The 25780-nt window shown below is 46.6% G+C and overlaps 1 non-coding gene across 1 annotated transcript; it reads left to right on the plus strand.

Moving 5' to 3' along the window:
• Positions 1-23728: 23728 nt before the first annotated feature.
• LOC119923094 lies at positions 23729-23866 on the plus strand. Its single transcript, XR_005448759.1, has one exon. It is a non-coding gene; the product is annotated as a small nucleolar RNA SNORA7 (small nucleolar RNA).
• The last annotated feature ends 1914 nt before the right edge of the window (positions 23867-25780 follow it).

Raw genomic sequence — 25780 nt, forward strand, 5'->3', positions numbered from 1 at the left:
GAGGAGCTGGGCCTAATACCTAGGTCCTTCTTTATAGGTGCCAGGTTCTCATCCAGGTCCCGGGATTCTCTTCAAGGACTAAAGTCCTAGTGCCACCCTACAATTACCGATGTGCTGACCCACTGATACAGAACCAGGTACCTGGGCATACCCCAAATATCTCTGGGTGCTGACAGAGTTCCTAGGGGCCTCCTCACTGGTGTTGAGGTGCTGATCCATGTCTCATCTCGTCGAAGAAGCCAGTATACTGAACCAAGTCTCCGGATCTTCCCCAGAGGTGTTTATTTTCTAACTCAGGTCCCTAGACATACCAGACGCAGATCTCAAGGCCTGCCACACAATTGCCAATGTGCTATGCCAGATCTTATGCTTTTCCTCCCAAGTGCCAGTGTGCTGTAACAGGTCCCAGGATCCTAGCCACAGGTGCCAAGATATTGAACCAGGTTCCTGGACAGGCCCAGGCAAATGCTGGGTTTGATGGCACCACCATACTTCCTGTCTCATAGGTCAATAACCTTGGCATTTTTCTTGACTCCTCTATCATTCAACCCACATTTTCAGGCCATCACTAAATTCTGTCAGTTCTAACGTCAAAGCATCGCCAAGATCCGGCCATTCCTCTCCATTCAGACTCCTACCACATTAATGCAAGCACTTATCCTATCCTACCTTGATTACTGTATCAGCCTCCTTCCTCACCTCCCTGCCTCCTGTCTCTCCCCACTCCAGTCCATACTCTATTCTTTGGCCCGAATCATTTTTCTTCAAAAACATTCAGACCATATTTCCCCTCTCCTCAAGAAATTCCCTTGGTTGCCCATCCACTTCCGCATCAAACAAAAACTCCTCACCATTGACTTTAAAGCACTTAATTACCTTGACCCCTCCCACCTCACCTTACCACTCTCCTACTGCAATCTAGCCCACACACTTTTCTCCTCCAATGCTAACCTTCTCACTGTACCTCGATCTTGTCTATCTTGCCACCGACCTCTCACCCACATCCTACCTCTGGCCTGGAATGCCCTCCCTCCTCATATCAGATAATTATTTTCCCCCACTTCAAAGCCTTATTGAAGGCATATCTCCTCCAAGAAGCCTTCCCTGACTGAACCCTCCTCTCCTCTTCTCACACTCCCTTCTGTGCTGTTCTTACTTGCTCCTTCATTGAGTCTCCCTCCCATCTCCACAGTATGTATATATACATATATATCTATATATACATGTATACATCATTTATTTATTGATTTATATTAATGTCTGTCCCCCCATCTAGACTGTGAACTCGTTGTGAGCAGTAATGTGTCTGTTTGTTGTTATATTGTATTCTCTTAAGTGCTTAGTACAGTCTTCTTGCAGATGCACGGGTACTGAATCAGGTCCCAGGACTCTTCTCAGATGCCAGATGTGGGCTCAGGTTCAGGGACTCTCCCCACAAATGCTGGGGTGCTGCTGAATCGGGTTCCATGACTGACCCCATATGTGCTCTTGTGCTGACTCAGGTCTCCTAGACCTTGTGCCAGGTGTCAGAATTCTGAACCAAGTCCTAAGGCTTTCTCCATAAGTGCTGGAGTACTGGTCAGATACCTTCAGCCCTTTCCACAGCTGTAGTGCTCGTCCAGATCCTAGCACTCTCTTCCTTGATGCCAGTGAGCTGGACCAGTCTCCAGGACTTGGTTTGTTTACATCTGTTTCCTTCTTTTCCTCTTCTCCAACTCTCACCTCAGGCTGCTGTAATCTGATTTTTTCATCATCTACACCACTCAAACTGCTCCCTCCATGGTCACGAGTGACCTCCACTTTGTCAAATCCAATGTACTCTTAGGCATGTCAGTAGCCTTTCCTTCTGTGGGTCATCCCCTTCTTCTGGAAACACTATCTATCCTTGGTTTCTCTGACAATGCCCGCTCCTGGTTCTTCTCTTACCTCTCTGGCCTTTCCTTCTTGGGCTCTTTCATTACCATTCCCTGTAGAGGTGTAGGGTAGAAACAGAAAACACTCCAACCACACCTCATTCTGGTTGAAACCCCTTGATTTCCACTCCTCAACCCTGAGGAATGATGCCCATAGATTTGGGCTTTTATCTCTTGGAATATTTACATACTCCCTCCCCTGGCAGACACAATCAGCTTCCCAGGCAACTGCCCACCAAACCACATCTCTGGAATAGTCCAGCTACCAAGAATCCTCCGTATCCTGAAGTTTGTCCCAGATATTAGGGCTCGGCCCACAGATGTCAACCCAGCTCTAGCCCTTGTCTGCTATGTGTCCTTGGACAAGTCACTTAATTTTTCTGTACCTCAGTTACCACATCTGTAAATTGGGGATGAAGACTGCGAGCCCTTTGCAGGACATGGAATGTACCCAACTCTTTTTACTTGTACCCACACCAGCACTTAGTTCAGTTCCTGGCACACAGTAAGTGCTTAACAAATACCATAAACCCTCTAGACCGTGAACTCATTATGGGCAGGGATTCTCTCTCTTTATTACTGTATTATGCTTTCCCAAGCGCTTAGTACAGTGCTCTGCACACCGTAAGCACTCAATAAATACAATTGAATAAATGAACCACGTTACCCTAGCAGAGCATCTCTTCCCAGTGACATTCTACCTCATGGTGAGGACATGAGTTCTAGTCCCAGCTCGCCACTTGCCTAATGTGCAATCTTGGGCAAGTCAACTTAACCGCTCTGCATCTTATTCTTAGGTGGGTGGACAATCACTGAAGGTTCTAGAGGAGCAGGGAAATGTGAACTGATTTTTTTTTTTAGAAAAAGGATCTGGCCAGCAGAGTGGAGTAAGGATTGGGATGCAGAGAGGTAGAAAGCAGGGAGCTCAGCAAGGAGGCTGATTCAGAAATCAGGATAGGATAAGTGCTTGGATGAACATAGTAGGAGTTTGGATGGAGGGGAAAGAGCAGATTCTAGTGATGTTGTGAAGGTTGAACTGCCAGGATTTGGTGGCAGATTGAATAGGTGGGTTGAATGAAAAAGAAAAGTTGAGGACAATATCAAGATTATTGGTTTATGAGACAGGGAGCGTAGCTATGTTTTCTCCAGTGTTGGGAAAATCTTGTGGGAGGACAGAGTTTGTGTGGGGAAATCAGGAGTTCTGTTTCGGACATATTAGGTTTGAGGTGTCAGCCAGATATGCAGGTAGAGATGCCCTGAATGCGATAGAAAATGTGACACTGCAGAGAAGGAGTGATAGATTTGGGAATCATCCATGTAGAGATGGGAACTGAAGCCAAGGGAGCAAATGAGTTCTCCAAGGGAATAGGTGTAGATGGAGAATGGAAGGGGACCCACAAATGAGCCTTGAGAAACTCCCACAGTTGCAGCGGAGGAGTAGAGGAGGAGCCTGTGAAAGAGACTGAGAAGACAACTGAGGAGGTTGTGGTCAGTTAGAGGAATGTCAGAGTTGATGAGGGTAGAGATTATTCAGTTACTAGAGACGTGTCCAGGCATGAATCCAATTTGGTGAAAGGATGAGGTGGGGTGGAGCAGGAGGTCAGTGGAATGGTTGAGAAAGAGGAAGTGGGCAGTGGAATGGTTGTCGAGAACATCCCTGTGGATATTGAGGTCCCCATATGGATAGAGAGAGAAGGAATGTGAGAAAGGGATCAAAATGGTTCAAAAGGTTGAAAGAGAGGCCCGGGGGTGGTACATGATTGTGACTAGTAATTAGAATGAGTGCTGAAGGCAAATGATATGGGCTTCAAAGGAAGGAAATGAGAGCGACAGGGGAAGTGGGATGGTACAAAAGCAGCAAGGGGGAGAAAGAAGGAAGCCAACACTTCTCCATAACCTAGCGAGTCTAGAGGAGTGGGAGAAGATGAAGCCCCCTCTAGAGAGAGTGGTAGGGGACACTGTCTTCTAGGGAGAGCCAGGTTTCAGTAATGGCAAGGAGGAGCAGTGATTGAGTCAGAAACAGGTCAAGGATGAAGGGAAGCTTTTTCTTAATGAAGTGGGGATTCCACAGGCTGCACTTGGCTGAAGCTGTTGGGAAGCGTTGAGGTGCGAGGGGCTGGCGTAAGAGATACAGATCAGTTGGATGGGAGTGAGCTGTTGTGGGCTGGTGCAGGGGAAAGGGGGACACCTTCTCAGGATTTGACCGGTACTTCACTAATCTTTATCCATGGGAATAACAAATATTGAATGTTCAGCAATCAATCGTATCATTGAGTACTTAATGGAGAGAGCACTGTACTAAGAACGTGGGAGAGTACAATATAACAGAGTTGATAGGGACATTCTCTGCCCACAGTGAGCTTACCATCTAGAGGAGCATAGCTTTGTGGTGGTGGAGACTGCCATTGAGAACAATATGTCCTGAGGCTTAAGGAACAAAGTCCTGTCTGAAGTAATTGAGCATAAGACAAGTGGTTGCAAAGCACAATTCATACTCTCATTCCTGCCATTCATTCATTCATTCATTCAATCACATTTATTGAGCACTTACTGTGTGCAGAGCACTGTACTATGCGCTTGGGAAGTACAAGTCAGCAACATATAGAGACGGTCCCTAGGGCTCAAAAAGTGAAATGAGCACGTAGATGGGCACAAATCGAGTATATTGTGAAGTGTACACAAAGATTCTGTTATAACTGTGTTATTTGGTAAGCGCTTACTATGTGCCAAGCCCTGTTCTAAGCACTGAAGTAGATGAAAGATAATCGGGTCGGACACAGTCCCTGTTCCACATGGAGCTCACAGTCTTATTCCCCATTTTACAGATGAGGTAACTGAGGCATAGAGAAATGCAGTGACTTGCCCAAGGTCACAAAGCAGACATGTGGCAGAGCCAGGATTAGAATCAATCAATCAATTGTATTTATTGAGCGCTTGCTGTGTGCAGAACCCACATCCTCTGACTTCCAGGCCCCTGATCTTTTCACAAGAACATCTAATCATATGCAATTGTTTAAATATTCAATTTTATTATGTAGTATTACATTTCTGTTTTCATATCTGTTTGTTTGGTATGCCTCTTGTGGGCAGGGCACCAACCAATCATGAAAGTGCTTACTACAGTGCTCTGCACACAGTAAACTCTCAATGAATACCATCGATGGCTTGATTGATCACCCATCTCCATCAAAACCGCTACCACTCTGATCCAAACACTTACCATTTACCACCTTTTTAGTTATTTATTCATTCATTTATTCAATTTTACTCATTGAGCACTTACTGTGTGCAAAGCTCTGTACTCAGCGCTTGGAAAGTACAATTCGGCAAAAGGTGGGAGCAATCCCTACCCAACAACGGGCTCACACTCCAGAAGGGGGAGACAGATAACAAAACAGAACAATTAGACCGGCACTAATAGCATCAAAATAGATAAATAGAATTCTATATATAAACACATCATTAATAAAATAACTAGAATAACGAATATGTACAATTATACACAAGTGCTGTGAGGCAGGGATGGGGGCAGAGCAAACGGAGGGATTAGGGGCGAGGGGGATGGGAGGAGGAACAGAGGAAAAGGGGAACTCAGTCTGGGAAGGCCTCCTGGAGGAGCTCAGCTATCAGTAGGGCTTTGAAGGAGGGGAGAGAACTTTTTTAGAAAAAGTATTTATTATTCACAATAGTAATATTTCTTAAGCACTCATTATGCCCTACGCACTGTACTAAGTGCTGGGGGTGGGGGGATACAAGCAAATCGGATTGGACACAGTTCCTGCGCCATATGAGGTTTACAGTCCTTATTCCCATTTTATCGTAGAGGCAACTGAGGCCCAAAGAATGATGATGATGATGATGGCATTTATTAAGCGCTTACTATGTGCAACACACTGTTCTAAGCGCTGGAGAGGTTACAAGGTAATCAGGTTGTCCCAAGGGGGGCTCACAGTCTTAATTCCCATTTTACAGATGAGGTAACCGAAGCCCAGAGAAGTTAAGTGACTTGCCCAAAGTCACACAGCTGACAAGTTGCAGAGCCGTGATTAGAACCCATGACCTGTGACTCCCAAGCCCGTGCTCTTTCCGCTACGCCACGCTGCTTCTCTATCAGCTCACTCCATTGTATTTCACCCTTCTAATCTTCTACTATGACCCAATATGCACACTCAGCTCCTCTATTGCCAGCCTACTCTATGTACTTTGATCTCATCTATCTTGTCACCAACCCCTTGCCCACATCCTCCCTTGGGCCTGGAACTCAGCATGGTGTAGTGGATAGATCACGGGTCTGGGAATCAGAAGGTTATGGGTTCTAATCCTGGCTCCGCCACTTGTCTGCTGTATGACTTGAGCAAGACACTTAACTTCTCCATGCTTCAGTTACCTTTCATTCATTCATTCAATCGTATTTATTGAGCGCTTACTGTGTGCAGAGCACTGTACTAAGCGCTTGGGGAGTACATGCTGGGAACATATAGATACGGTCCCTACCCAACAGTGGGCTCACAGTGTACTTCAGTCTACCTCATCTGTATAACGGGAATTGAGACTGAGCCCCTCAAGGAACAGGGACTCTACCCAACCCGATTTGCTTGTATCCACCCCAGCATTAAGTACAGTACCTGGCACATAGTAACCGCTTAACACATACAATAATTACTATTGCTATTACTCATATACCACTGTCCACAACTCTCTCCACCTTCAAAATCCTCCTATAATCACATCTCGTCCTAGAGGCATCCTCCTATAATCACATCTCTTCCTAGAGGCCTTCCCTGACTAAGCCTTTATATTGCTTATCTCCACTCTTCTCACCATCAACTATGTACTTTTCTGTGTACCCTTTAAGCTCTTTGATACTCATAAGAGCCCTATGGAACTTATGTAAATATCTTGATACTTAACTATGTCCCCTATCTGTATTTGATTTGAATATCTGTCTCCTTTTGGAGACTGTAACCTCTTCCTTATGGGCAGGAAAGTACAATTATAATTGTACTTTCCCCAAAGCTTGGTACAATGCTCTGTACACAGATTGTTTGCTTGACTGATTAATCACCTTCCCTGTTCTTGCTTCCCAATCTATTTTACCCTGAAGATAATCCTCTCTTCCTGCTACCATCACCTTCCCTACCTCATCCTTTCTGCTCAACCTTAATTACCTTCCCCCGAAGACCTATGTCTAGCACATCCTAAGCTTTATACCTCAACCAGCCCAATAGTTCCTGTTGGCACTGCCACCTTCAACATTTCCCAGGCATCCAATGGTTCATTAAGTCTTTCAGGGACTGTGGATTTTTCCACCCCATTCAAACTGCATTTTCCAGCTACAGAGATAGTCAGCAGGCCACTCTTGGCTTTCAGGATATTGCAGGGTGCTGACTGGCAACCACGCTGCAAAATTGTTACCATTGTGGTCAGTGACAGGGTGCTGACGAGTTTCCACTCCCCGAAACGGCTGCCTCGGCCCTCTCGGCTGCTGCCTTTGCAGTCCTGCAGAGGGAGCCCTACTGTCAGGAGAGCCAGGTCTTCATTCAATTTCATTTTCTCTACCTACTGTCTTCAAACCAAGTACCCACGCCGACTGCTGGGGTTTCCACATGCGTCCTAGGACTGATGGAGGTGCACCAGGGAAGCAGTAATCACAGGTAGGCCTGGCCCTCACCACGTTGAACCAATGATTCACACGCAATTAAGATGCCCAGCATCCTGGGCTCCTGCAGCCTGGTCACAAACAGGTTGAGCAGGTTGAATTGGACCACCCATCCTTCAGACCTAGTAGGACTCTTTGCCCCTTGGTGGAGATCTCCTAGCCAGGAACCATTGCTACTATTATCATTGTTATGGTATTTGTTAAGCGCTTACTCTGTGCCACGCACTGTTCTAAGCACTGGACTAGATACAAGGTAATCAGGCTGTCCCATGTGGGGCTCACAGTCTCAATCCCCATTTAACAGATGAGGTAACTGAGGCACTGAGAAGTTAATCAGCTCGCCCAAGGACACACGGCAGACAAGTGGCAGAGCAGAGACTAGAATCCACATCCTCTGACTCCCAAACCCGTGCTCTTTCCACAAAGCCACGCTGCTTCTCCTATTGATACGTCTTTATGACAGTGTTCCTACCCTGTCTGGCTCCACCTTCGGACCCTGCTCTCACCCCAACTAGTCTGCACCCTCTGAAACTTTCGAACACTCCTGTGGGGACTGGTGGTAGTATCAGAGAAGATGTGGGAATGGATGGGTCGCGGCACGCAACTTTCTCTAACAGACTAATATATTCACTTCCCCAAAGCCCAGGAAAACACATAGTCCCTTGAGCAGAACTCTTGAGAAGCACACGAGGAAGGAGAAAGTTCAAACTCTGGGATCAGTAAACTGGTCAGTGGTATTTATTAAGCACTTACTATGTGCAGAGCACTGTATTAAGCCCTTGGGAGAGTACAATACAACAGAATTAGTGGCTAATGTTCCCCACCCACAGCAAACTTACAGTCAAGAGGGGCAGGCAGATAATATTATAAATAGATAATTCATAATATGCAATTTAAAGAAATGTACAAGGTATTCGGGGGGTTGGAGGTGGAGTGAATATCAAATTGCCCAAAGGTCATAGATTCAAGTGCCTAGACAAGGGAGAATGAAGAGGGAGCCAGGGGAAAAAAGGACTTAATTGGGGAAGGCCTCTTGGAGGAGATGTTACATCCAAGAAGGGAATTAGGATTGAGGAGTAAGGGGCAGGGAGAAGTTGAGGACAAGTATGTTCACTAACTTACCTTGTCCCTATCCCAGTTTCCATGGCCTGGTACAGCCCCCAGCCCCTTGCTATACAAGGCTTTTGGGTTGGGGCTCCGTGCAGAAACCAGCCCTGGCTTGGTTGTCCACTAGTGGACAGTGGAGTGTTCAGCTGGCTCTACCTTCAACAACTTTGTGGGGATGCCTATCTAATGTCCAACAGAGGCCCCAGTGTCCCTGACGCCATAGGAGGATGGAAGGATTGGATGTTGTAAGCCTTAGGGGATAGTAATATAATAATAATGATAATAATAATAATGGCATTTATTAAGCACTTACTATGTGCAAAGGACTGTTCTATGCGCCGGAGAGGTTACAAGGTGATTGGGTTGTCCCACGGGGGGCTCACAGTTCCAACCCCCATTTTACAGATGAGGTAACTGAGGCACAGAGAAGTTAAGTGACTTGCCCAAAGTCACACAGCTGACAATTGGTGGAGCAGGGATTTGAACGCATGACCTCTGACTCCAAAGCCCATGCTCTTTTCCACTGAGCCAGGCTGCTTCTCTATGTGTGTGCTGTGGGCAATGTCAGGCAAAAATGAATTCCTGAGGCTCACCTGGGGGTTTCCCTTGACCTGCGTTGCTTAGTGGAAAGAGCAGGGGCTTGGGATTCAGAGGTAGTGAGTTCTAATCCCGGCTCCACCACTCCTCAGCTGTTTGAATCTGGGCAAGTCACTTCATTTCTCTGTGCCTCAGCTATCTCACCTGTAAAATGGGGATTTATTATTATTATTATTATTATTAATTATTATTATAATAATAATTGTTGTTATTATTATTGTATTTGTTAAGCGCTTAACTATGTGCCAGGGACTGTACTAAGTGCTGGAGTGGATGTAAACAAATCGGGGTGGACATAGTCCCTGTCCCATGTGGTGCTCACAGTCTCAATCCCCATTTTACAGATGAGGTAACTGAGGCCCAGAGAAGTGAAGTGACTTGCCCAAGGTCACACAGCAAACGAATATGAGCCCTATGAGGAAAACCTGATTACCTTGTGTCTACCCCAGCACTTAGAACAGAGTTTGGCACATAGTAGACGCTTCTCAAATACCATCATCATCATCATCTGTTTTGCCATATCAGAATAGCATCAGCCACTATGGCTTCCGGTGCTCATAGGACACAGCCTACCCCCAAATGTCCCTCTGGCCAATGACAGGTAGAGAAGGCCACTAAGGGTTGAGACCCCTCTACCAGCATGATGATTCTCCTATAGCTGAAGGCGCCCAAGCAAGCCACAGTTAAGTCTGGACTTCACACATTGTTTGTCCCCCATTTGTCCATTTCCAAAACTTTTAGCCTTCATTTCGTATCCTCCACATGGGCTTGGGTGAGTAACTTGAGAACTGTGCAAGAGCCATCAAATTAGGGCTAACCAGTCCATTCCCCCTGCCTCTATAACCTTGCCAATCAAAGTCAATGGCTTCCCCTTCTAATAACCAATACTTTGTATATCAGTTATGGGATCCTCAATTAACAACAGGGTAAAGGCCAGATTGGGTTTTGAATGAAAAATTCTCACAGACACTTTACAGGATGCTGCACCTTTTCCTCACTCCTGGCTTGTTGCAACCACTGCCCAGCAGACAGAAGGGCCTTTGGTGGGCCTTCACCAATACGAGGCAAGTAGACATGGAATATACTAGGCATGCAGTAAGCTGAGATGGTGCTACATGTGCACTTTGCCCAAGTACATAGAGCTCACTCCAACTAAAAGATTGATCTGGAGGACAGGTCCAGATAAAGATCCCCATGCTCACAGGGGTATTCAATTTGGGGGCTCCCACAGCGCCTGTGACATCATTATACAACGCTGCACTTACCAAGCCTCTCCTCCTCCTCTATCATCAATCAATCAATCAATCAATCGTATTTATTGAGCGCTTACTATGTGCAGAGCACTGTACTAAGCGCTTGGGAAGTACAAATTGGCATCACATAGAGACAGTCCCTACCCGATAGTGGGCTCACAGTCTAAAAGGGGGAGACAGAGAACAGAACCAAACATACCAACAAAATAAAATAAGTAGGATAGAAATGTACAAGTAAAATAAATAAATAAATAAATAAACAGAGTAATAAATATGTACAACCATATATACATATATACAGGTGCTGTGGGGAGGGGAAGGCGGTAAGGCGGGGGGATGGAGAGGGGGACGAGGGGGAGAGGAAAGAAGGGGCTCAGTCTGGGAAGGCCTCCTGGAGGAGGTGAGCTCTCAGCAGGGCCTTGAAGGAAGGAAGAGAGCTAGCTTGGCGGATGGGCAGAGGGAGGGCATTCCAGGCCCGGGGGATGACGTGGGCCGGGGGTCGATGGCGGGACAGGCGAGAGCGAGGTACAGTGAGGAGATTAGCGGTGGAGGAGCGGAGGGTGCGGGCTGGGCAGTAGAAGGAGAGAAGGGAGGTGAGGTAGGAGGGGGCGAGGTGATGGAGAGCCTTGAAGCCCAGGGTGAGGAGTTTCTGCCTGATGCGCAGATTGATCGGTAGCCATTGGAGGTTTTTGAGGAGGGGGAGTGATATGTCCAGAGCGTTTCTGGACAAAGATAATCCGGGCAGCAGCATGAAGTATGGATTGAAGTGGAGAGAGACACGAGGATGGGAGATCAGAGAGAAGGCTAGTGCAGTAGTCCAGACGGGATAGGATGAGAGCTTGAATTAGCAGGGTAGCGGTTTGGATGGAGAGGAAAGGGCGGATCTTGGCAATGTTGCGGAGCTGAGACCGGCAGGTTTTGGTGACGGCTTGGATGTGAGGGGTGAATGAGAGAGTCAGAGTTCTCCCCTCCCTCCTTCTGCCCTTGCTCCCTTTTATCTCTGTGAGGCTCCTGCCCTTCCCAGGAAATGGTTGGTGATTGTCCAGACATCAGGTCTAGAGAATGGGTGGGGGTGTCCAGGCCCCAGAGCCATGGAACAGGTTGGGCATCAGAAAGCAGCCAAATCTAATTTGCTTCCCCTTTCTCCTCAGTCAGCTGAGAGTCACTTTCTTACCCCTAAAGGGATAGACTTTCTCTCACCTTCCTGCCCCGCTGGCCCATGGAGTGAAATGAAGCTTGCTCCTTCCATACATCTGATTAGGCCTCATATATAACGGGGAAACTGGGGCCAAGTAGCATTTTGTCACTGCTGTCTGGCTGGAAGGTCTGCAAGGAAAAAAGAAGACGGGAGGACCCTGCTTAGCAGAGGGGAAAGGGGAAAGCTTGAGCGCCATCTGTCCCTGGTGAACTTCACTTTGACCTAAACTCAGCTCTGTATCTTTGACTCTCTCACTAAACATGTTTTCCCTGTGATAGGGCATCTCCTTACCATCAGCTTTAAAGCACTCAATCACCTTGTCTCCTCCTACCTCACCTTGCTACTCTTCTACTACAATTCAACCTACACACTTTGCTCTTGCAATGCCAACTTTCTCACTGTACCTTTATCTTGTCTCTCTCCCCGCCAGCCTCTTGCCCACTCCACACCATTGCCAAGATCCGCCCTTTCCTCTCCATCCATACCGCTACCCTGCTCATTCAAGCTCTCATCCTTTCCCGTCTGGACTCCTGCATCATCTCTGATCTCCCATCCTCGTGTCTCTCCCCACTTCAATCCACACTTCATGCTGCTGCCCGGATTATCTTTGTCCAGAAACGCTCTGGGCATATTACTCCCCTCCTCAGAAATCTCCAGTGGCTACCAATCAATCTGCACATCAGGCAGAAACTCCTCACCCTGGGCTTCAAGGCTCTCCATCACCTCGCCCCCTCCTACCTCACCTCCCTTCTCTCCTTCTACAGCCCACCCCGCACCCTCGGCTCCTCTGCTGCTAATCTCTTCACCGTACCTCGTTCTCGCCTGTCCCGCCATCGACCCCCGGCCCACATCATCCCCCGTGCCTGGAATGCCCTCCCTCTGCCCATCCGCCAAGCTAGCTCTCTTCCTCCCTTCAAGGCCCTACTGAGAGCTCACCTCCTCCAGGAGGCCTTCCCAGACTGAGCCCCTTCCTTCCTCTCCCCCTCCTCCCCCTCTCCATCCCCCCATCTTACCTCCTTCCCTTCCCCACAGCACCTGTATATATGTTTGTACGTATTTATTACTCTATTTATTTGTTTATTTATTTTACTTGGACATATCTATTCTATTTATTTTATTTTGTTAGTATGTTTGGTTTTGTTCTCTGTCTCCCCCTTTTAGACTGTGAGCCCACTGCTGGGTAGGGACTGTCTCTATATGTTGCCAACTTGTACTTCCCAAGCGCTTAGTACAGTGCTCTGCACACAGTAAGCGCTCAATAAATACGATTGATGATGATGCTCCTGTCTCTGGTTTGGAATGCCCTCCCTGTTCATATCTGACAGACAAAGACTCTCCCCACCTTCAAAGTCTTATCGACGGCATTTCTCCTCCAAGAGGCCTTCCCTGATGAAGCATTCCTTACCTCTTCCCACTCCTTTCTGTGCTGCCTTGACTTGCTCCCTTTATTCATCCCCCATCCAAGCCCCACTGCACTTATGTACATATCTGTAATTTTAGTTTTTATATTAGAGTTTAACCTCTAGAGTTTAAGCTCCTTCTGGGCAGGGAATGTGTCTGTTATATTGTTGTGCTGTACTCTTATCAAGCACATAGTACAGTGCTCTGCACACACTAAGCACTCAAATACGATCGACTGGCTGAATGACTAACTCTAAGTTGGCCATGGAGCAGAGACAGAAGAGAAAGAATTAGTGGGAGAGTGAGTCAGAAAGAGAGAGGGTGAGGGAGAGGAAGAGAGAGAGAGAGAGAGAAAGAAAGAGAAAGAAAGAGAGAAAGAGAGAGAGAAAGAGCGAATGAGCATGTGAATATAAGAATGAAATAAGGAAACTCTGGAGGTGATCTGCAGGAGCACAAGTCAATGCCTGCTCCTGCTTACCACCCATACAATCTGAAGACAAACATGTGCTCCCTGGAACTCTCCATGATGCTCTCCAGCAGATTTCACCCAGACCAGTTTAGGAGGGGAGGTAGAGTGGTTCACAACAACCATATCTGACCTGTTAGCTCTGGAAGGCATCCAGACTCCTCTCACAGCATGCCCATCCTAACAGGTGGGCTGGCAGTGGCAGGAGAGTCAGAATCATGCCAGGACAAGATCGATTGCCACGTAGTACCTAGGCTCCAGGCATGGCCTCTCCCTATGCCCCCTCATCAGCCAACCTAATCTTCGCAGACTAGAGAATTGCAGAAGAAACCAAAGATGGCTGCAGCAGGTAGCGTATGAGGGAATGTAGGTGTCCAAGGTGGGGAGGTGATGTAGGGCAATGAGGACTCCTGGTTAGCTTCATCTCCTCCTCATCCCCTCTACTATTGTGCATATGTCAAAGTCATCTTGAGAAGGTCCTGTTTGGATGCCAGCTTAGTAGTGTCCTAAGCAGTAGCCAGGTTGGTATGATTAAGATTACTACCTGTAGAGGGAATGGCTCAAGTTGCATATCGCTGGGAGGTGATTTTGAGCTGTCTACCTCTCACTCCTTTATGCCACTTATTCTAGGACTGCAGCTCCCAAAGTACCTCCAATAATCTGCCCAGCTAGGGCCCCTTGAGTTGGTAACTGTTGGCAGAAAGTGTTGGGAAAGGAGGGAGAATTCCTTTAATTTTCAGTATCTGACTCGCTCTGCCTTGATTGCTGCCACATCTCAGAAATTGTGCCTATGTTCAGAGGGACCAGGAAGATAAATGTGACAGCTCTTAAGAAAAGCAGAGTGATCAGGGTCTCCCTAGAGAAACACTTTACTTTCCAGCTGGTTCCAGCAAAATACTCTGTGAAATGTCATTACATTACACTGGGTGAACAGCCTAACACATGTAAAGCATTGCATCTGATTGTCCTGTTCTAATCCCAGTCTTTATGACTACATAAATGTTTCCGTGCAGCTTTTGATGAGAGATGTAATCACCATCTCAAACTGGATACAGGCAACGGGACATCAGGATTTCTTGGTGCTCTTCCATTGTTCTGACCAGAAAAGGGGAAGGAAGATTTTCATTATGACTCCCCACAGATGGATCCCCTTTCACCATCAGAAGCATCATCTTTAAACCAAAGAAAAACTCCACGGGAAAGAGACCCTTTTGGAAGGGTATGAGGTTGGTCCAGGCCCTAGGAATGGGACTAGGAGAGTGCAAGGTCCATCTAGGGGAAGGTCCAGGTACAGCCTCCAGGCCAGCCCGAAGTGTTGAACTCTGTCCTCATCGACCCATCCTTTCCCTGGTCACCTTGATTTCTGTATTAGCCTCCCTCTTGACCTCCCTACCTTCAGTCTCTCCCCACCACAGTCCATAATAGTTCGCTCTGCTTCCCGGATTACTTTTCTACAACATTCAGTCCATATTTGCCCACTCCTCAAGAACCTTCAGTGAATGCCCTCCCATCTTCGCATCAAACAGAAACGCCTCCCCATTGGCTTTAAAGCACTCAGTCCCTTGACCCCTCCTACATCACCTCGCTACTCTCCTACTACAATTCAGCCTTCAGCCAGTGTGGCTTAGTGGATAGAGCATGGGCTTGCGAGTCAGAAGGCACTGGGTTCTAATCCCACTCACTCTGCCACTTGTCTGCTGTGTGAACTTGGGCAAGTCACTTCACTTCTCTGGGCTTCAGTTTTCTCATCTGTAAAATGGGGATTAGACTGTGAGCTCTATGTGTCCAACCCAACTACCTTGTATCTACCCCAGCACCTAGTACAGTGCCTGGCACTTAGTAAGTGCTTAACAAATGCTACAATTGGCATTATTACAAAAAAAAAGCAAACCTGCTCCTTGTGGGGTTGGCCACTGAAACATGACCCTCGCCTCCCTCCATCCAGCCTGTAAACTCTTAGAGGGCATGGATCATGTCTTCTAAATCTATAAGATTTTGTCCAGTCTTCTGGATCCAATGGTGCTCATTAAATCAATCAATCAATCAATCAATCGTATTTATTGAGCGCTTACTATGTGCAGAGCACTGTACTAAGCGCTTGGGAAGTACAAATTGGCATCACATAGAGACAGTCCCTACCCGATAGTGGGCTCACAGTCTAAAAGGGGGAGACAGAGAACAGAACCAAACATACCAACAAAATAAAATAAGTAGGATAGAAATGTACAAGTAAAATAAATAAATAAATAAATAAACAGAGTAATAAATATGTACAACCATATATACATATATACAGGTGCTGTGGGGAGGGGAAGGCGGTAAGGCGGGGGGATGGAGGGGGGAGAGGGAGAGGAAGGAGGGGCTCAGTCTGGGAAAGCCTCCTGGAGGAGGTGAGCTCTCAGCAGGGCCTTGAAGGGAGGAAGAGAGCTAGCTTGGCGGATGGGCAGAGGGAGGGCATTCCAGGCCCGGGGGATGACGTGGGCCGGGGGTCGATGGCGGGACAGGCGAGAGCGAGGTACAGTGAGGAGATTAGTGGTGGAGGAGCGGAGGGTGCGGGCTGGGCAGTAGAAGGAGAGAAGGGAGGTGAGGTAGGAGGGGGCGAGGTGATGGAGAGCCTTGAAGCCCAGGGTGAGGAGTTTCTGCCTGATGCGCAGATTGATCGGTAGCCATTGGAGGTTTTTGAGGAGGGGAGTGATATGTCCAGAGCGTTTCTGGACAAATATAATCCGGGCAGCAGCATGAAGTATGGATTGAAGTGGAGAGAGACACGAGGATGGGAGATCAGAGAGAAGGCTAGTGCAGTAGTCCAGACGGGATAGGATGAGAGCTTGAATGAGCAGGGTAGCGGTTTGGATGGAGAGGAAAGGGCGGATCTTGGCAATGTTGCGGAGCTGAGACCGGCAGGTTTTGGTGACGGCTTGGATGTGAGGGGTGAATGAGAGAGCGGAGTCGAGGATGACACCAAGGTTGCGGGCTTGTGAGACGGGAAGGATGGTAGTGCCGTCAACAGAGATGGGAAAGTCAGGGAGAGGACAAGGTTTGGGAGGGAAGACAAGGAGCTCAGTCTTCGACATGTTGAGCTTTAGGTGGCGGGCGGACATCCAGATGGAGATGTCCTGAAGGCAGGAGGAGATGCGAGCCTGGAGGGAGGGGGAGAGAGCAGGGGCAGAGATGTAGATCTGGGTGTCATCAGCGTAGAGGTGATAGTTGAAGCCGTGGGAGCGAATGAGGTCACCAAGGGAGTGAGTGTAGATTGAGAACAGAAGGGGACCAAGCACTGAACCTTGGGGAACTCCCACAGTAAGAGGATGGGAGGGGGAGGAGGAGCCTGCAAAAGAGACTGAGAAAGAACGACCGGAGAGATAAGAGGAGAACCAGGAGAGGACGGAGTCTGTGAAGCCAAGGTCAGATAACGTGTTGAGGAGAAGGGGGTGGTCCACAGTGTCAAAGGCAGCTGAGAGGTCGAGGAGGATTAGGACAGAGTATGAGCCGTTGGATTTGGCAAGCAGGAGGTCATTGGTGACCTTTGAGAGCGCAGTTTCCGTGGAATGAAGGGGACGGAAGCCAGACTGGAGGGGGTCGAGGAGAGAGTTGTTGTTGAGGAATTCTAGGCAGCGCGTGTAGACAACTCGTTCAAGGAGTTTGGAAAGGAATGGTAGGAGGGATATGGGACGATAACTAGAAGGTGAGGTGGGGTCAAGAGAGGGTTTTTTTAGGATGGGAGAGACATGGGCATGTTTGAAGGCAGAGGGGAAGGAACCAGTGGAGAGTGAGCGGTTGAAGATGGAAGTTAAGGAGGGGAGAAGGGATGGAGCGAGAGATTTCATAAGATGAGAGGGAATGGGGTCAGAAGCACAGGTGGCCGGAGTAGCACTTGAGAGGAGGGAGGAGAGTTCCTCTGAGGATACCACTGGGAAGGATGGGAGAGTAGCAGAGAATGTTGAGAGCCGGGGGGATGGAGAAAGGGGGGAAGAGACTTTGGGGAGGTCGGACCTGATGGATTTCATTTTGTTAATGAAGTAGGAGGCCAGATCGTTGGGGGTGAGGGAAGGAGGAGGGGGAGGAACCGGGGGCCTGAGAAGGGAGTTGAATGCTATGGAATGTTAAATATTCCACAATGGAACCCAGCTGCAATGTAATTTTCTGTAGGAACTTCTTTATTCTTTCCCCAAAGTCTTTACTCAGACAATTCAAGCTTCGCCAAGATTTCCCCTACCCACAAAACTATGTGAATGATTGGGTTCCTTTCTCTAGCACCAGTGACCCAGAATGGCACAAAGCTGGCACAAAGTAAGCAGTGAACAAATACCACAATTGAGGAGGGGCCTACACTCCGCCTCTTTCCTGGTCACTCTCTGAGCCCCACCTGGGACAGGGATCGTCCAACCTGATTTGCTTGTACTGTATTGCTGGTATACAGTGCCTGGCACAGAGTAAGCGCTTAAATACCATAATTATCATCCTCCCTACAGCTAACTCTCTTGGAAGACAGTAGGACTGGGTTCCAGGTAGACTGTTCACCTAGGTCTTGGTGCAGTTGGGCTGGTTGTTCCTCAGGCCAGGCCAGTTATTTCTGAATTATTCACAGACTCTGGGACATCCCCGCTCCCAGCCCCACAGCACTTATGTCCATATCTGTAATTAATTTATTTATATTATTGTCTGTCTCCCCCTCTAGACTGTAAGCTTGCTGTGGGCAGGGAATGTGTCTGTTTATTGTTATATTGTACTCTCCCAAGTGTTTAGTTCAGGGCTTTGCACACAGTAAGCACTCAATACAACTGAATGAATGAAAAATTTTCCCCCTTAAATAGAGGGCCGACATCCACAAAAAACTATGAATATTAGAGCTGGGTTAGCCTAGGCCTTAGGAGCTGGGTTCATGAGCTAATTTCTTTGCAAAGTCTGAGGCCGGGTCACAGAAATATGGCAGGCGGCAGACAGCTGTCCGCTCGTCTCAGAACAAACTTTTACTACCTTCACTCCAAGCAAACTAGGCAGACAGCTAAGGATCCCTGACTGCTCCCCCGTCCTCTGAGCTAATTTTACCTCTGAACCATCAGGCGGTAGCTTTTCCTAGATTAGTGGAAGAATATCTGCCTCATGACAAAAATGATATTTAAAAATGGATTTGTTGAAGGTGGTGAGAGGTATACGGATGACTGATTGGTTGAAAGGAGTGCTCATTGCTAACTGATGATTCATGTATAAGGGTGTATTTGTGAACAGTTTTCTGGTTTTTCCAATGAGTACTTTTTTGACCAAACACCAATTTAAAAGCAAAATTATTTGGCACCTGGTCCACTTTTTTAAAAAGAATTTTCAGAGACATGTTGCCAAGAATGCTAGTGAGTATAGAGATGGCTTTAAGAAAGTCTTCCACACACACCTACCCAGATGAGTACTTTGTATCAAAACCTTCAAGGAAAAACATCAATTTTTTAAAAGTGGCTCAGATTACCAACAGATGCCAGAGATTATTTTCTAATAGTGGTTTTGGGTAAAAAGGTGACAGCAGGAAAAAAACCCAACAACAACCAAAAAACCTTGCCATAGGGATTGAAATACTCCAAACCACATGAATGAACCATTCATTATGCGATTACAGCAAATTAAACTCCCACCATCACAGCCTGTTCCACATTAAGAATACTAAAAAACACCTGGTATCTGAATACCAATTTGCTGTAAGGTTAATATAAAAGTTACAAGCTCAAATAGTTTCTCAACTTGGAACTCCATGAATTTCTATTTTTAGGTCATTAATGTGCCTTAAAACCACAATTAGTCCGGCACAGGCGTTGAGGGTTTGATATTATTTGGTTTGCTGGGTTTAGCTTTTTTTTTGAGGATAAGGGGAGGGGGGAGATTAAGATAGGTTTGTATTACAGGATCCAAAAGTTTGGGTTGATTACGGATAATAAGGCAACAGCACCAAGTCTTTCCTGGCCAGTCTCAGTTAACAGTACCCAGGGAAAGTTCAAAGACTCACAAATTTCGCAGGGTTAATTAAGTGTAGTAACCTAGAGATTTTTTGGGTGGGCCTCCCTCCCGGCATTTTTCGGACAAGCCTGTGTATTATGGTAGGCTAGTGTAGCAAAACTGTCTTCAAAACTGTTTGGGGCCCAAATCCCTATGGGCCCCAATGCTAAGTGCCCAAAATAAGCAGGAATTGCATGAAACAACATTTTTCACTAGTCCTGCTAGGGTGAAGTGAGGGTAAGGTCGTTGTGAGCTAGAAACGTGTCTACCAGATCTGTTATATTGTACTCTCCCAAGGGCTTCGTGCAGTGCTCTACAGGCAGTAAATGCTCAATAACTACAATTGTTTGATCACTGGCTTCATGTACAGTGAGGGCTTCCAACAGAACTGCTTTGGTCCTGGTACCAAATGCTTCAGGCCTTGGTCTGATGGGGAAGCAAGTTTCCAGGATGAAATGACTCAAGCTCATAGGGCCAATCGATTGTATTATGTAAGCAATTACAGCATACAGAGCACTGTGCTAAATACTTGGGAGCATGTACTATAAAAGTTGGTACAAATTCCCTGGCCACCACAAGCTTACAGTCTGAAATAACCTCCCCTTAATCCACCACTGCCTCTGCCTCTTATCGTACCCCTTCTCCACACACACACAAGGAATCCAGATGGCATCATGTCCACTTGATTGGCAAACAACTACCCTCTCACCCACCATGAGCCCCCAGTGAAGCCTGAAGGGGACTCAGAGAAGCCCCCAGGCCCAGCTAGGCTAGCTGCAGAGTGATGAAAGGAACACAGAGACAGAAATGAGCACTCAGGCAGCAGCTGTCAGAGAGACATCAGAGCCAATCAAGTGGCACCAGCGAGAGGGTCATAGAACCCACACGTTCATGCTGAATTGATATAGAAAATGCCAGCGGCACCCAAGATCTGTTAGATGGCTATAAATAACTGTGGTAGTTGTTAAGCATTTACTATGTGCTAAGCACTGTACTAACCTCTGAGGTTAGTACTAAACCCTCCCCATCCACCCCGCCTTACCTTCTTCCCCTCCCCACAGCACCTGTATATATGTATGTTTGTATGAATTTATTACTCTATTTGTGCATATTTATTCTATTTATTTTGTAACTATGTTTTGTTTTGTTCTCTGTCTCCCCCTTCTAGACTGTGAGCCCACTGTTGGGTAGGGACCATCTCTATATGTTGCCAACTTGTACTTCCCAAGCGCTTAGTACAATGTTCTGCACACAGTAAGCGCTCAATAAATATGACTGAATACAAGGTAATCGGGTTGGATGCAGTCCCTGTCCCATATAAGGCTCATGGTCTTAATCCCCATTTTACAGATGAGGTCACTGAGGGCCAGAGAAGTAAAGTGAGTTGCCCAAGATCACGCAGCAGACAGGTGGCAGAGCCGGGATTGGAATTCAGGTCCTTCTGACTCCCAGACCCTTGCTCTATCCACTAAGCCACCCTGCTTTTCAATGAGGCAGCTATGGTGAGGGCAGTTGAGACACTTGGACAATTCAACTCGCCTTTTGGTTTACCCTCTTGAAGGTTCTCATCCCCCTTCTAGACTGTGAGCCCACTGTTGGGTAGAGACCGTCTCTATGTGCTTCCAATTTGTACTTCCCAAGCACTTAGTACAGTGCTCAATACGATTGAACAGTAAGTGTTCAATACGATTGAATTAATTAATTAATGGGCCAAACATATTTTGAGCAAGACTGGGTTACAGGAAACTAAGATCAAGACTTGAAAAAATAATTATAAGCTTGGCAGGTGGCTGAAGCAACAGTGAGACGAAGGACAATCTTTTCAGCTCGTGGTGTGTGGTAGGATTATCCAGCATGTAAAAATCTTTCTAATCACACCCGAACACATGAGACTCTTACTATTAATAGCAGCACAGAATACAAGAATGGATTTAATACACACACTTCATAAAGATAGGACTTTCTAATAGAGCTCAGGGCATTTTTGATCCAAAGCAGGTATTTCTGAACTCCACCTAAATTTCTACATGAAAAAATTAAAACTGATGCGAAGCACTGGCATAAGTCATTATGGCTCTGAAAATGTTTTCATCTGTGGATGATTAGGATTTTAATGCTTGGCCTGCAACTTCCACTGTTTCAGAGCCAAAGATGTAACAGCTTCAAAGAATAAAAGAATTACTCTATATTTGTCAGAAACTATTCACCAAACAAGCATTGCCACTTGGCTAACATTATCTGTCTGGCTTGAGGTCCGTGGAATTGAAGAGTGTTGGAACAAAAAGGGGCAAAAAATTTTAAATGCTTGGGTAACTGCAGCCAAACTCTTACATAGCACTTTGCAATCCTGTGTTCAGCACGACAGGTTTGTTGGTTTCAGGTTTGGGGGATTTCTATGGTTTTTCTGTCTTATAGTAATCATCATCATGATAATGGTGGTATTCATTCAATGCTTATGAAGTACTGGGGTAGATACAAGTTAATCAGGTCAGACAGTTCCTAGTCCTCATTGGACTGACAGTTTAAGGAGGAGGAAAAAAGTATGTTATCCACATTATATGGATGGGTAAAATGAGGTATGGAGAAGGTGACTTGCCCAACGTCACACAGAAGACAAGTGACAGAGCTGGGATTAGAACCCAGGTCCTCTGACTCCCAGCTCCATGCTCTTTTCGCTAAGCTAAGCTGCTTCCTAAACACCCACATCATAATAATGATAATTAGTAATTATGGTATTTGTTAAATGCTTACTATGTGCCAAGCACTATTCTAAGCATTGGGGTAGATCCAGGGTAATCAGGTTGTCCCACATGGGGTTCAAAGTCTTAGTCCCCATTTTACAGATGAGGTAACTGGCAGAGAAAAGTTAAGTGGTTTGCCCATAACAGATAAATAGCGGAGCCGGGATTAGAACCCACGTCCTGTGACTCCCCAGTCCGTGCTCATTCCACTAAGCCATGCTGCTTCTCTCAAATACTGGCCAAACTACATGCTAGTTAGAGGAGAAAATCCACAGGTATGGAGGAAGCAGAGGAAGGTGGAATCTTGGAAGGGCAGTCCCTCTAGAGGAAGGGGAACTGCAACTGGATCAAAGTGAATCCAGTCAGTCTCTGGGATCTAGTTCTTTCTCTCCTCATACCTAGTATCCTTCTTACCTCTCCGCCCCCTCAACCCCTCTGGGAGATGGGGACTGACTGTCTCTCTCCTCCTCTCCCCCTGCCCCCCAAAACCCAAATCCCAAATCTGTCCTACTGCTCTGGACCCAGTCATCAAAATGAGAATTTTGACTTCCTGCCATTTTTCCAGAACCGGTAACTTTTGGAGCCAAAAGGCTGTGGGATACTGCCAAGACCACTTATGGAAAGTGGATTACAGCATCTTATAATTTACTACCTTGGGCTATGAGCACATAGGCTGAGTAAGGTGGGTTTGACCCACACTTACAGGGGAACCTTCTTCAGTGCTTGGTTGTTTTCCTGAACATTAAGCTGCGAAAGGCTACAAAACTCTGCTATTGTCTCTGAGGAACTGCGGTACACTCTCTGGGGCAGTGTGTTAACTTAAATCGTCTAGGGTTTCTAAAAACTCAACTCCACACTGCATTCTTTCTACCATTTAATTACCTCTCAATCTATCCATGGAAAGTTGTAGGGATAGCATTTATTGAGCATCTATTGTGTACAGTGCATTGTACTAAGCACCTGGGAGATGCAACAGAAGATCAAGAGCCCAGGCCTGGGAGTCAAAGGACCTGGGTTCTAATCCCAGCTCTGCCACTTGTCCAAGGTCACACAGCAGACAAGTCACTTCACTTTTCTGTGCCTCAGTTACCTCAACTACAAAATGGGGATCAAAACTGAGAGCCCATGTGGGACACAGACTATGTCCAACCTGATTAGCTTGTATCTACCCCAGTGCTTAATACAGTGCTTGACTCATAGTAAGTGATTAACCAATACCATCATCATCAACCACCTGTACTGCTCCTGTACCTATTCTATTAAACATTCACTTGTCTAGATATTCATTTGGCTGTTTTCCTCCAAATTAAGTGTCTGTCTCTTCCTCTATGTTGGGAGAATACTCTCTCAAGCGCTTAATACAGTGCCCTGTTCCCTGTGGGAGCTCAATAAATACTACTACTACTCAAGACCCCACTCAAGGTTGCACTTGGAGAGTTTCTAGTACTCTACCCGTCCCAGCTATGGGAGGGAGAGTCAAGCAGACGCCTACCCATTCCATTCCTAGCTTGGGCAGTGGTTAGCGAATGGAAGGCAATCTGCTACAAGTCAAAACTCACCCGTGCTGGGCAGCAGCGGCCCGGGAGAGAGTCGAAGGCAGAGACTCAAGTTTACTGTGTGGAAGGTGGCAATGGTAGGCCACTTCTGTACTTTTAACCAAGAAAACTCTATGGATCCACTGCCAGAACAATTGCAGATGAAAAGCCAGGCATTCTGGGGGAGATGTGTCCATGGTGTCACTATGGGTAGGAAATGACTTGACAGCATTAGACAAGACTATTCAAGAACTCTCCCACTCCACCCTTTTCCCACCTCTAAAGAAAGCAAAGTCATAGTCTTTTAGGGTTAACCTGGTGATGAGGATTAGTGGCATAATGGGAAGATGTGGACAGCCTCTGCATTTACAGAAGTCTCTCCCATCTCCCCTGTAGGCCCTTGCAAATTCCTCTATTGACCTATCAGCCAATCCCCATGTGTGGCTCCAAAGACAAGGCAACTCAACCCTCCAATGACTGGAGATCATGAAGACATTAAAATAGCAACAACTGTCAGAACATGCTCTCTAGGTTCACGCCTCAGCACACTGGAGGCATGTGGGGCCCCGAGCCTGGATGTTCACACATTTGCAATTTCAAAGAGAGAGACCAGCGGAATCGGGAGAGGAACTCGACACAACCAGAGGCCAAGTCTCGATTACACCACGGGGACGCCGTGGCCTTGATCACCTGAAATCACAGCTCGGTGTCCCAGTGAGCGAGTTAGACACAGAGTGGCATTTATTAAGAACCGTTGCCATTTAAAACTTCTGGTCATGAGGTCTCCACTTCAGATGTAAAACTCAACGTTGACCCTTATTCAATTTAACAATAGAATTTAGTGAGTGCCTACCACATGCAAAATGCAGTACTAAGCACTTGGAAGATTGCAGTAGAATGAGTAAACGTGATTCCAGCCCTCACTTGTGTGATTTTGGGCAAGACACTTAACTTCTCTGTGGCTCAGTTACCTCATCTGGAAAATGGGGATTTAGACTAAAAGCCCCATGTGGAGATGGACCTTGTCCAACCTGATTAGCTTGCTTCTTCCCCAGCGCTTAATACAGTGCCTGGCCATAGCATAAGGGCTTAACAAATACCATTAAAAAAATTAGGATTGATTGTTCCTGTGCCCCACAGCCCGAAACAGCACCCCATTTACATTTGACTTCCTATGCCTGTGTTGATCTTGCTTATGCCAATAAATTACTTCAAATTGAGGTCTTGGATGTAGTTAAGTACATCCAACCTGATGATCAGTTTCTAGCACAGTGCTCTGGCAGCATTTCCTATATGAACACCATAACAGCCGTTATAAGAAAGAGGCAGGTGTGACCAGGCCAATGATATCTAGACTGTAAGCTCACTGTGGACAGGGAATGTGTCTGTTATATTGTACTATCCCAAGCACTTATTACAGTGCTTTGCACATGGTAAGCACTCAATAAATACTACTGAATGAATAAATCTCTCTCCACCATTCCCCTCCATCAGTTATGGGGCATCAACTTCCTCCTAGTGCAGTGCACTCCCCTGAGAGGGTGCTCAATAAATACTAATACTACTCCTCATGGTGCAATGTGTTGCCCTCAGGAAAGGGCAACAGATTCATTCAATTATTCAATGGTATTTATTGAGCACTTACTGTGTGCAAAGCACTGTACTAAACGCTTGGGGGAGTACAATATAACAGTTTCATTCATTCATTCAATTACATTTATTGAGCACTTTACTGTGTGCAGAACACTGTACTAGGTGCTTGGGAAGTGCAATGTACAAAACACATTCCCTGCCACTTTTCCTACTCCCCATGCACTGACTCTACGTGGCATACCAACAGCTTACCTCCTGCTGGAGAATTTTTTCAGGCCAATTTTTGGAGAGATCCCTTAGGAACAGAGATTTTGAGCTTCCTTTCTGTACCTCAA

The sequence above is a fragment of the Tachyglossus aculeatus genome, unplaced genomic scaffold, assembly GCF_015852505.1.
Source record: "Tachyglossus aculeatus isolate mTacAcu1 unplaced genomic scaffold, mTacAcu1.pri scaffold_143_arrow_ctg1, whole genome shotgun sequence".
NCBI lineage: Eukaryota > Metazoa > Chordata > Mammalia > Monotremata > Tachyglossidae > Tachyglossus > Tachyglossus aculeatus.